This window comes from Melanostigma gelatinosum (genome assembly GCF_949748355.1).
Source record: "Melanostigma gelatinosum genome assembly, chromosome: 1".
NCBI lineage: Eukaryota > Metazoa > Chordata > Actinopteri > Perciformes > Zoarcidae > Melanostigma > Melanostigma gelatinosum.
In genome coordinates this window covers 11,935,272-11,949,074 of record NC_136634.1, presented here as the reverse complement: position 1 = coordinate 11,949,074, position 13,803 = coordinate 11,935,272, and the positions used below count along the sequence as shown (strand labels likewise).

Here is a 13,803-nt window from a genome sequence, read left to right as displayed (position 1 = left end):
TCAACCCAGGACGAAGCTAATGCTAATCTATGAATTAGCAAACATTGATAGTGCTAACCAAATTAATTTGTTGTACGGATTAGCGGAAATATTAAAACCAAGAGCCGAGCTAAAGGACTTCAACGTTAGCCAAATATTACGCTCAATGTCCTATTGTGATTTTCTGTATAATTAGTTATTGAAACAAAGCCAGGAAAAAAAAATACGATGACATACACTTTATTTAAAAACATTTGAAAATCAAATGTACAAAGGCGGATTTTGCGTTTCCCAAAAATAACAGGGTCATTTTTTCAAAGTCCGCTATGCAGCCAGCAACAGTGTCCATGTTGTCGTAAAAAATAAAAATCCAAACGTCAAAGTCCAGTCCAAAAAGAAAAAGGTTTCATCGTGTCAAATTGTGGTTAACTGCCAAATCACTTTTCCATCTTCACGTGAAACAACGCTGTCTCCACTTCAGTAATATCCAGTTGACGTCTTGATAGGACAAAAACAAGAAGGAAACAATGTGAGGCCACAGTGCAACTGAAACCAGCAATGATTCACTGTCCAGCAGTTAAACAAGGCTCGCTAAACTAATACGCTCATTCACATTCATGGCTAGCTTTCACATGCGTTGGCCAACATTAAGAATGTGCACGTGTCATTCTGAAAAATTAGTTTGACCAAGTACATTTAATTCTCTTGAAACAAATTTGCTATTCTCTTAAATGTCATCACATCGACAACGTATCGAACGCTAGCGACGGATTGTTGGACGTTTGTAATCTAGTGTCAAAACTTATATATTTAAGACCAAACTTGTTGATGCCAAACGGTGATGTTTTAAGTTCCAATAACACATTCAATACAACTTTTTATGCATCACATGTAACGAATAAACACATGTTGGCAGGATGTTGCACATAGGAATTCTTGGTACGAGGTTGCACAGTGAGAAACAAGCCGTTCGGGTAATGGAAGATCTGTCAAACTGTTGTAAGGCTCTGGATTGACAGTTTAGTGGATTCAAAGAAATCCGCAGAATGAAGTCAGAGCCAAGTAAATGCGACAACAATTTGCAAATAAATTCATCAACTGACCAACAGGGGTGTGCCGAGTCTAGAGACAGCCTAATTCACAACATGCAATTTGCATTAATCTTAATTACGCAACAGCAATGTTCAAATCAATTACGATCAAAACACTGGCATGTGGGGAAACAACGCTGTATGCTAATTAGTATCCATATAGACGTAATAAACAAAATGTTTACCAAAGTCATCAAAGCAAATTCATGATCGACCAACATTATCGCATCCAATAAAAGCAACCCTTCAAAACAGCAATTTCACACATCTGCTCAAAATCAGAAAAATAAATACCCCTGTAGCTCTATAGGTGTTGAAATATGGCATTAACACAAAGTTCTTACAAGGCATCGGCCATGTTTTATCCTGTTTTTAACTTTAAGGCCAATAACCTTTCAGAGATCTTAGCAAAGATGGATGACATAGAAACTCCTGGAGAAAGGTGGGCTTTCTGTAAAGTACCAACAGGAGGCAATGCAGTCAATGTCCACATAAAGCCACAGTAAAAATAGCGTAATTATTAATAATGGAAGTAGCCACATAATGAAAATTGTTGCGCATGTACTACCATGAAGTTACATTTACAAAATGACTGTTTGTTACACTACCTGCTGACATCTTAAGTCTTTTGCTAGCTTTTAGAACTAAAAGTGAATAGTAGCAATAAATAATCAAGATAAATGATGGGTACAGTGTGTTGTACTCAACCTATCTGAATGGGATGTCGGGAACATTTCCCCGAGAGTCAAATTTTCTGTTCATTATATCAATGAGCTCAGTTAATAAATACTTAATTCAAACAAAGAAAACTTACAGAGCTGTCTTCTTTTTCTTCAAAATTCGAAAATCTTCACACCATGTCTTCAGGTATCCGCTGTGGAAAAGATAAGAGACAATTAATGATACCCATATTAACCCACATCAACACACAGATGGAACAATAAGTGACCAATTACTAAGTGAATCAATGTGATTGGCGCTTAGGTCTTCGGATTATAAATGTTCCTTGCAACCGACTAAAGATGGACGGACAAAACCAAAGTTTTCCAGCATACAATCATTTGAATGTGAGGAATGAGTTCATCTCAAAAGACCGCAATAACTATAGATCAATATCTGATGTTCCATACGGCAAATGTTTTTGCTGGAAATTGATTTAAAAAAAACATTGTTCTTTTTTAAACAGAAGCCAAAGTCTTTGACTTTATTGAAACCTTCACCACTGCAACATTCTAGATGGCCGCTACTAAAAATACTTATTGTAAGCCTATTGTTGTGCGGGTTAAACCAACATTGTGAGGTTTAAAAAAAAAAAAAAAAATCTTTCTCACAACAGAAGAAGCGATGCCAGTATGACTTAACTTAAGTCAGTGAAGCATATTTAACGAACTGCAGCCGTGAACCCAACTTGTCTCTCGGTGGGGTTGGCTGTTCTTGTGCTGGGTGGTGCAGTTATGTGCTCTTGGGAAACTCCTCTCATAGTGGTCAAATGATTGCAAAATGGAAACCGCTTTTTGTTTACATTATTCTCAAATCTACCAAATACATTTTCTCACATTAAGAAAATCATATTGCTAGCTGTATGTTTTGCTTTTATGTTGTTTTTGGGGAAAGTCGTCTGTTGTTAGGACTCCTGACAGTTTCTACTGCTCCTTCTAAAACGTTGGAAAAAGAAAACAAAAGAAAATATAAATTTGAAGAGGGCAGCCAAATAATTTTGTTTTCTAGACTCGGAGCAACTTTCTACCAATTGTTGTTTTTTGTTTGGGAACGTGCATAGAAAAATATTTATTGTTTCATCTTCAGAGAAGATTGAATGGACTGAATCAGTGTCAATGTTTTGCTGTACATACTGATCAGAATGGTGCATGTTGAGACATTTCTCACGTTTAAAATTTTCTTATTCATATTTAGGTAGAAATGTTTTTTGCAACACTGTTCGTTTGAAAGCAAATATCATTGCAGCTGCAAATGAGGTTGTGATTAACAATGTTGTGATTTTGATTTGGATGAAATGAAGGTGTTGTCTGAGAATGGTGTCCAGCTGTCACATCAAAAGCAGTGGCACGAGGAAATAATGAACGCAGATAAATGCACCCCATGTCCCCCATTATTAAACGCATTTTGGACAGATTGATATTAAAATAACTAATGTGGCTGTTGTCATGATGCCCGCTGTGGGTCAAAATTAAAATAGCCCTTTTAGAGTGCGGCTGCCAAATTAGCAAATCATTCTTCTACGATTACTTTGGCAAACTGCCACCAGTTTGCTAACTTACTACATGTAATCAAAAAATGTTAATGTAATCGAATTGGGATAGTTTGCACAGGTTGTCAAACTATTGACAGATGTGGCACCATGAGCGATGTTTAGCAGCCAATGGCCGACTTATACTAGGTGTCTTAGTACAATTCTTTAATTGGAGTAAAACTCTAAAAAAACGACGAATGATCCGGGATCAAAGGTCGCATGTCAAGTCTCGTCACACTGCCGATCCGACGCATCAAGTTTACTTCTCGCCGAGGAGTCAGTTAATCAATGGCCTTTTCACAAACAACGCGCTCTAAAACCCAACGTTTCCAATGGCTTGCGCTACACCTCAGCGGCGTTTCGCTGCCTTGAGCAAAGCGTGGGCCCAGCACGCCACTCGCGGAGCAAGTGATCAACCTGTGGGTGCAGAAAATGTTTTAACTATGATTGATGAGCGCAATGTGATGATCGTCAGTTGTTATGATAAAAAGAATAAAGATTTTACGGTTAGCTAGCTAGTTGAAAGACCATCATTGATATTGTACATATCTGAATGTTTACTACAAAAAAATACACAAAGGAATCAGAACTGGATGCATCCTATGATTTTTTATCTTGTTTCAGAAGTGTGCTTGTCAATTTTTTTTAATGATGAGCCAAAACCCCAAGTGTCAAAGTATTGTACCCAAGTGTCAAAGTATTGTACACTTTATTCGATTCATTTACATAATTATTTTAAACTAACTACGCAAATGTCTCTCTCACGGTACGGTTCTTGATCACTTACACATTTTTTATTAATATGTGAATACTTGCCACATCATACACTAGGGGGCAGAAATTACTTTTCGTCAAAAGAAACCGTTACTGAACACATTTAATCTATTTAAAAACATATACTTACAAATCTCTGTTGCAGTGTGAATCTCCCGCATCCTTCGATTCACGGCTCCGTGATGGTTAAATGTCAACCCCCTTTAAAAAGATCAAATAACGGTTCAGAGAGGAGACGTGACAGCAGCACCCCCTACTGGCTACACGTGTGAAGCAGTAAGGACAATGGAGCTGGTTAGTCGGATTAAACGGTACATACCATTTAGCTCAGATCAGATGATCCCTTTTCTTCATTGACACACATTTGCTAAACTTCAAGGGAATCCCTGCAAAAGACAAAAACATGATTTATTTTAGTAGTCGCAATTAACAAAAATCGCAACATGGGTCGGCATAAAATGCGAAATTTAATAGGTTATTAGTTTTAAGATCATTTTTTTGAATGTTTCAGGGCTCATTAAGATATTAACAGAATTCTAAATAACTCGTAGCTTGTGTAGTTGGAAAAATGTTTCATCTTTGTAACTTTGTAAATTTGTGTTAAACGGGAACCTCTGCCTCAGGATAGCAGTGAGAAGACATTTTGTTATGTGCAGGGTGGTAGTAATCTTTTGGATTTAGCAATATAGCTTAAGATGTAACAATCTGTTATAAAAGATTGTATGTTATCTGTTTTAGTAGCTGTAGTATTTACCGTCACATGTGGATAAATCCACAACCTTGTCCACGAGACTGTGGTATTAAAATGTATTTATTTCTTTTTTTAACATTAATACAATATTTTGAGTTTCCTCAAATTCTCATTGAAGTGTGGCTTTCTAACATAAAAGTCTTCCTTTACACGTCTTGCCGATGTTAATGTAAATGGAAAACAAAATTAATGTACATATTTAAATTATTCTCCATTCAGTGTGATAAAGGGTTAAAAGCCAACACCCTATTCTGTATTTCGAAGTATATCTAAGCTTTCATCACATACAGAACCTTTATTTGGCAAACAAAGCAAGTATAGCTTAAGTATTGAGTCTACAATAGACAAATTCTTCACAATAGTCATATTGAGAGCATTTTGGCAACTTGTCACAATTTATTTATAATCTATTTATAATTAATAACTATTTAGCATCCAAGACTTTCTTAAATATGGTTAGAAACTACATCTATACACCAAAATCACAAATAATGTGAATTATAATCAATTTTTAAATATTTTTTTGATGTACATTCCAAGTAAAAACCTCAAAAAACGAATTTACTGAAAATAAACTAAATAAAAACGCTTCATCTTGAAGTGTTGGTGTCCACGAGTCTCAATACAGCGTTTAAAAGGGTAAACGAAGACTGCACGAGACGTTTATGTCGAGTAAATTCAGACACGAGCATTTGCCCTTTTCAAGGACAAAGCACATTTTAAATGCGTAGGTTGAAATAACTCCAAACAGGTCGAGAACAAACGTGCCTGTCAAAGTACTAACCACGTCAACTCGAAGTAGAGCTAGCAAACATGCAATTCCCATGAACTAAAACACAAATAAATGCAGTTAACGCTCTCTGGGCCGGTTTTCTGTGTTCTTCGCTGAGAACACACCATGGCCATTTCTTTACAACACTGCGTCTAACTGTCGTCCTATCCACCATTTTGACGATCACCCGAGTCGTATTTTAACAGCTACAAATGTCTTGATTGCTCGTTAGTTCTTACCCATTGCTCAGGCCATGGCTACCCGCCGTCATCTACCCGGTCTTCTGTCGTCTTTTTGGGCATTTTTAGTCGTTTTGGTGAGTCTTTCGGCCGCATCTTTTCCGCCCTTCCTCTTCTCCGTTCTCTTCGCCTCGCTCCTCTGTAGTGTGTCCTCCTCGCTCCCTCTGCCTGAGCCCATATCCTACAGCGGCTCTGCCCACTTTGCGCTCAACGTAAGCCAAACTCCACTTCCTCTCCAGCCCCATCCAGCTAACTCTAGCAGCCTATACTGACCCTCAAAAAACCGCAGAAACTCTTCTTGCATTTAGCTGAGCCCAAAACTATAACAAAGCATGAAACAAAAAGTGGCATTGACAACACTTTATGGAGGAATATCAACAATATTAAAACAAAACTGTTATTGTCATCAACCACGTGTGACCCACTGATATGAAACTATTTGTAAATAACATCTATGTATTTGTAAAACAGTGATACATTGTAAAATATTTAGATACTTGTTTAGTGGTATTGCTGTAAATATGAAGATAAATGCATATTCGAAAAACACATTTTCCTCTTTACACTGGTCCAGTGTGCCTGTTTTCAGACTAAATAAATGCCTTTCCTCAAAACACCTATATAGTAGGCCTAAGGCCTTCTTTAAACACGTTTGAAAAGGTGAAAGATAGTGTATTGTAAATGCAGATCTGTCAATAAATTATCAATAACATGTTTATGGTTTATGTAGCCCCATAATTCAGACGTCAGGCTTAGTTCCTGATCGTGATGTAGGCTACCTGACTATGGCCATGTCACAGTAATGAAGGAGTGATAGGGGCCATGCATCATTCCATTTTGGAGTGAGATATGTCATTTCTTAAAATGTTTGCTGCTCTATTACAAACCTATACAAACAATGAATCTGAAGTAAAACTGTACAGCTGCCTCCTTAGGGCTTCTCTGATTCTGGATAATAATAACTGAAAGTGAACGCCTGTCTTGTTTGTGATCAAATCAATTGAGATTGCATATATCATTTGATTTAACTGAAAAAAAAAAGTTTGAACACAGTCTAATGGGGACAACCAAAATTAGCAAACGTTGGCTGTTCAGTCAGTGCAGCCTTTCTTGGACAGTCCATGGAGTCTGTGGTATGCACTCCACCCCCATCACCGACCAATGAGATGTGTGCCACGACGGCGCATGCTCTCTGCAGAGGAAGATTTCCTTAAAAAGATCTTCAGCCTAGCAACAAGCGAGCCCTCTCTGCAAATGCAATTCCAGACTAGTAAGTGAAGTCAACACAGTCTTGTACTGACTGGCTGGTTGGATTGGTTTGAACAGGGAAGTGCTTACCCACCAGATCCCAAAATAGTGTCTTTAACCTTAACGTCACCTGAATGTTGCAATCTCAAATTGTGCTTTTACAGATTGAGAATTGGAATAATTGGCACTGTTGTTGCAGCACAAAGCTCAGTGAATATCAATAAGAATGCAATACAATACAATGTTATTGTGAAGTCGCTGCAATCAAATGTTCCATTAATGTGTTGCCATTTTATATAGAAGAAGACTCCAGTTAGCAGTCAGCAGGGAGAGCTTTTTATTGGCCCTTTATATACACAATAGTATGACTTACAATGACACATAAGCACACTCTGGACTCACACTAATCTGCAGCACAAAACAAGTCTTTGTGAGAATGGGAATGCGGAAATGCAGCCATTAGTTTTGTTGAAAGAAAAGTGGCCTTTGCTGTTGCAGAAGGGCGTGCCTCAACAGCACTAACAACAGGTAGGGTTGCATTCATGGCTGTTGTATTTCAGGTCAAAGCACACACACCAGACGTCATTTTACACTGCAAATTACCTTTAACAGTTGACATAAGAACAGGTCTGCTATGTTCTTATGTTTGCTTTTTTAATTAGCGAGACAAAGGATTCGGTATACTGGTGTGGTCATGTTGTTCCACAAAGAGCGGAGATTAATGGTGAGGCATGTCCAGGACTTATATGGCTTGGAGGGACTAGAGTATCAAGTTTCAAATTACTCAAGTATACTCTTCATTGAATTTAACACAATAAACATATATATATATATATATATATATATATATATATATATATATATATATATATATATATATATATATATATATATATATATATATATATATATATATATATATATATTAACAAAAAAATATATATTAACAAAAAACTAAAGTAAATACTAAATATCACAGCAGTGCATCATTTCCAGACAGTTTCAAATGTTCAAAATGTATTTCCCGTATTTTCAGGGTATATTCCCAGTACAAACAAATTGACTCGTTAATTGATTTCCTTTCCAATTATAAGGCTTATACATTCACTCTTAAACAATAAATGAATTAACCGTTTTCCTCTCTGCACTTTACACAAATAACCCGAACATTGGACATTGAACATAAGACATTTTTACTTAACCTGCTAGGTGTTGCATATGTATTGTAATAATATATATAGATATGTTGATTGTCCTAACTGTGTTTAATTGCAGCTAAACTGAATAGGAAGTGTAAAAAGACAAACTGTGGTGTAAGCCAGTGAAAAGCAATGTAACCTGATCACCGTGGTCACATTCAGAGCTGCTTCTCTGTGCAAAGTGCAGGCCGTCCTCTCAGAATGTGAGAACCCCCTTTCGCTTCAGACCTGTATCTTCCCTTGTGAGGACGAGGGAAAGTGTCCTCAATAAGAAATAAAACTCAACATCAACATAGTGCACAGGCACCATATGACTTTGTGTGCATGTTTGTGTTCAGTGTGTTCCTCCCTTCCTCTCCTGCTTCAGATCCTGTCCCTAAGGCCCTCTCACAGCAGTCGGTGCTGAATTTTGAACTGTGCGTTGAACGAAAATGCATGTTGTTGTTTTGTGCTGCCATCTAGTGGGCTTTGATCAGCTCTCACATGCAGGAGAGGATTATAAAGGGGCCAGCACTCCCCAACAGTAGGTGTACAGAAATAAGATCAGGCATCAAAACAGACAGAACCACACAGGCTGTCTTTGTTTTCAGATTAAAGGTTTGCACACTGCGAGGGATTTCAGAAGTAATGTTAATGGCAAAGACCGTACCCACTAGCCGCTGAAGGGATTCTTTTGTGTTGGTCTACTTTTTCAAAAGGACAATGTAGACTGTAAACCCATGAGTCCAGTGGAAATATAAGTCGTGGCTCTCTGTGTGTCTGAGTGAGTGAGACAAGGACACATATTTATTTTGTGTTTGCGTTATGCTTATATATTAGGACATTACTGATCGAATGATGGCTTATCAACGTCTTGGCTGGTCAAGATTTTCCCTTGGATCTGCAGCCATGACCCAAGAGTCTGCTGCCCTTGGAAAATGTGTGTTTGCTGTGGCCCAGGGGAAAACAAAGAAATGCTGCCTTCAGATGCTGTTGGAAATTTGTCATTTACCAGTGAACTCCAAATGTGCAGCGAAGTGGTAAGAGAACGTTAGACTGAATGACACCCAAGCCTTTAGGATGGGATGTGCACTGCGCACTCTGTCAAAAGGTATTGTAGTATTTAGAATTTGTAGACATAAGAATTGGTGCTATTTTCCATGTTTTGTCATTTTACATAAAATAATCTATTGCAACACTATTGGCTGACGTCTACGTCGAGCTGTGTCTCTTCTTCTGCAAAGGAAACAATGCAGAGATCCAAATATAAGACTCTAAATAGAGCCATGTCGAGCATTGATGCCACCACGTTTACGTCCTGATGTTTGAAAGACACACGTTGGACATTATGTGTTAAGCTTACTGCAATACCTTTGACTATTAATTCATAACATCTGTAGCTCTGATATTAAAAAAATGAAATCAGCAAATGTAGTTTTTATTCCCCTGAATTGTATTCCTGGCAGTATGTGAAACTTCAGTTTTTCCACTTTATACTTCTACTCCCCTACATTTTAGCCAATGTTGTACTTTTTACTTCAATACACATATTAGATAACTCCACTGCATACCATTAGTTATTAGTTACTTTACAGATTTGGATTATTAATATGGGGCAGGCTGAGGCTCAGCGGTAGAGCGGTCCCCCAGCTCCTCCAGTCCTTGGGCAAGACACTTAATCCCAAATTGCTCCCTTAGGCTGTGCCTTCGGTGTATGTGTGGGGTATGAATGAGTTAATTAGTCCTGATGGGCATTAATGGGTGAATAACATGTAATGTTTAGCGCTGTGAGTGGTCGTTAGACTGGAAGGTGCTTCAAGTACAAATCCATTTACCATCATACAAAATACAAGTCAACTATTGCATTCTGATGTATTATTATGAATTAAAGCTGGCCGGCAGTTTACAAGAATACAATAAAATACAATACAATACAAGAAATATAATAATCAGCCCCACCTTTACCATGATGCTTACATATGAATGCATCACCAATTATAATCCAATGATGCTAAAAGGCATACGTACCGGTATGCACTTTTACTTCAGTAAGATTTTGAATCCAGGATTTTTTTAGTAGTTCTACAGTAAAAATATTGCTATATTTATAAAAGCAGCCTAAAATATACGAGTCTCCTCCTCCACTAGTCTTTTACTTTATATCTAAATGTAGTATTATATTATATTATATGATGTTATATTACATGATAGTATATTTTCTTTAAAAGCGTAATCAAACATAAGCCACTAAAAACAAACAGTCGACTGAATCTGCCCAACATGTTCTTCGTGTTGACAAGCAGGTCTGCAGGTGTTAGGAAGTACGAGGCTGCAGTGAAGGCAGCACCAACCCACACGCTGCTCCTCTTCAGCACCGGGATCAGTGGGCCAGCCTGCAGAGCTCTTCCGGAGGCGGATAGTCCCCATCTCTACCCTGCACACAGCCCTAATGCTATCAGGAAGGATTGCTGTCACTCACCTCAAGGGAAACACGTTTTGGAAGCGAATGCAAGCTACGGCCTAGAAGTCCACCATTAGGAGGAGCTCGGAGGAGGAGGGAGATGGATGTTAGCGCTTGTTGTGAAAATAAAGCTATCTTTCACACTTAGAGCAGGTTTAAGAATGAAACAGAAGCTCTCAGAGGCGTATAGTAATATCAAAGCAATAGATTTATTTATCAACAGAGTTATTCAGCCCAGCCATCAAACAAGCTTGGGTGCTAATGGATGAACTTCGCAGAGATTCACCATGAGACACGCTTGAACACATCAGCGTGAAGCTTAATATAGGGGGTCCACCCCTTGATACACATTGGTCAAAGTCAAAGATGCAGGCGTGGCACGTTTGTACGTTATGGCACCTGGGTGGAAGCCGTGAATGTCCATCCACCTTGGCCCCTCCCAGTAGGCGTTGGTTTCCATCAGTGTGAGTGAGGTGTTGCATGAGACAAGACCTGAGAAAGTGTGTGTGAAGAAGCCGGGCTCAGCTGGGGCGTTGTCCCTCGCTTGAATCTAACTGTCCATTGTGTCTTTCTTATCTTCTCTAAAGATGGCTGCCTGTTCCTTGTGGCGCAGTTAAATAAGTAACCTTCCTCCTGCTTCTCTCTGGCCCTGCTGTGTTGTGAGCACTGTATAAGTGGTTAATAGAGCTGCATAAGCTAATGGTTATTAAAACTACAAATATGCTAGTGATTAATTAAACTGTATATAAGCTAGTTGCTACTTAAAGCTGCATATAAACTAGCTGCTGATTAAGCTGTATATAAGCTAATTGCTGATTAAAGCTGTATATAAGCTAATTTTATCAACAAATCCCTCTCTTGACGTCTGAAGGACGTCACTTTCTTTACTTTCCTGCCCTGTTCACACGCTGGTGTCTGCCTCTGCCTCTCCTGACCCTACCAGGCTGTTCTGCTCTTCCCATACTGGGTAAGCTCCATAAGGAGGGGGTGGTAATGGTTCCTTGGAGAGGGCAGTGGTGATAAGACGGCCAACCAAAGAACGAATACAGGGTATTATACAACATCCACATGAGACCAGTATTGCAATGAACACACCCACTGACACTGCTATTGACAAGATCAGGTGCTTCCATTTTCCAAACATGTTTTCCATCCAATCTCCAAATGGATTGTTCACACCTGATGCTTCCTGCATTTCGTTTGACAGTGCCCTCAGACTATTCAGTGCTTTTGTGACTGAACCGTCCGGCGCAGTGTTGTTGGGGATGATAGAGCAACACAGGTCTCCAAACATTGAGCAAGCAACATGTCCAAAGCCATTTTGTTTTGCATAGAAATCAAAGAAGTGGGGGCCAGCTGCTCAGCCAGACCCTCTATTGCATCCCTAGTATGATTAGCCAAACGAAGAACATTGTAATGCACATAATTGATACGATCAACATTTTTATTCACAGTTATCCATGGAATAATACTTGCGATACTCTCAAAACCTACTGCAATTTAGTCTATCAATTTGTATTCATTAGGCACTCCTCTGGGCACTCCGATTGCATCTATGTAGGTTGGACCTTTGTCCAGACTGAACTCAGCTGCTTTTTTTTTTTGCTAAGATATGTCTGCGTCTGCGTTGGGTCAGGTTTTGTACTTTAAATATGGATGCCAGAGTTGTGCAATTTGGTGGAGTAGCCATTTTAGTCATATTTGTCATGCATGCGTATCCTGTTGGGTCAGATTCAGGATATAGTGGTGCTGGTTCGGTGAACGTAGCTGGTCTAGCTGCAGCACAAGCTACACAGCCACTCATTTTGTTTTTTATAGCATTATGAACAATTCAATTTAAGCAAACATTGTCGTTTCCATGTCCTGTAGCTAATTGGATCACCTGTTGGTGGTTGCTGAAAAGTCAAATTACAAATTACAAAACAAATTATGCATTTTGCGTCAGATTACCTCGGACCTCTGCTAGAGGTCTGGACGGCTCAGGTGCTGGGGCACAGTGTGACAGGTGGTGCCAAGGTGCTCCTGCTTTACCTATGACTTGGACCGAGTGTGAAGTAACCTCCTTCACTTCGTACGGCCCTGTCCACCTGGGGTCAGTCCACTTTTCTTATGAACTTTGACCCTGACCCAGTCACCCTCTCGGATGAGATTTTTTACCTTTTCCTGGTCAGCTGCACTGGTTCGCTGGACCTGTTTGGAGAGAGCCTCCGTGAGAATGATTAATGCAGTCACATATGCCTTCATTTCAACTTGCTGCACATCTAAGTATATGTACATCTATGTATCTATGTATATCTATGTATATGACTACCGTCTCTTGGAGGACCAGGCATTTGCCTCCCTGTCATTAACTCATGTGGTGAAAGATGCGTCTTATTTCCTTGTGCGCTCCTCATTGCCATTAGAGCTAGTGGTAAAATTTCAACCCATGTCAGCTTTGATGCTACACATGTTTTCGCTATTTTTGATTTTAGCGTCTGATTTGCCCTCTCTACCAGTCCTTGTGACTGTGAATGATACACTGATCCAGATCTACTTCCTGCAAATGCTTATTACTGAAATGTGAACCATTATCGGACCTTATGCATCTAGGAACACCATAGCGAGGTATCAGTTGTGTTTGCAGCCACTTTATTACTGTCTGTGCGTCTTCTCTTTTAGTTGGGATTGCCTCCACCCACTTTGAGAATCTGTCAACCATTACCAAGATGTACCTTTTTCCTTGTACTCTGTTTTCATGTCCCATGTCAGGTAAGTATCTGCTGGTGTCTTGGAAGCAGGCTGATGGTACAGGATAAGAGCCCATAGGTGTTTTGTACGGTTTCTTCACATTGTGATCTCCACAGGTGGTGCATTCGTCGCAGAAGAGGGGCACCATACTTTCCATGTGTGGGTGCCACCACAGTGTTTGCATCCTTTGTAATGTTCCTTTCTTTCCTTCGTGCGTGCCTCTGATATCAGTGAGACACACAATTCTGCTGGTGCTACCACTCTGCCATCATGGGATCTCCAAAGTCCACTTTCTCCTTTTGTTGCTCCTTTCCTTTGCCATTCGGACC

General features: G+C 39.3%; 1 long non-coding RNA gene across 1 annotated transcript; it reads right to left on the bottom strand.

Annotated features, from left to right (window-relative positions):
• Positions 1–203: 203 nt before the first annotated feature.
• LOC306781161 lies at positions 204–6,036 on the bottom strand. The gene is made up of 5 exons (XR_013772194.1): positions 5,858–6,036; positions 4,415–4,481; positions 4,226–4,296; positions 1,885–1,944; positions 204–477 (listed from the first exon to the last, which is right to left on the bottom strand). It is a non-coding gene; the product is annotated as an uncharacterized lncRNA (long non-coding RNA).
• Between the last annotated feature and the right edge of the window lie 7,767 nt (positions 6,037–13,803).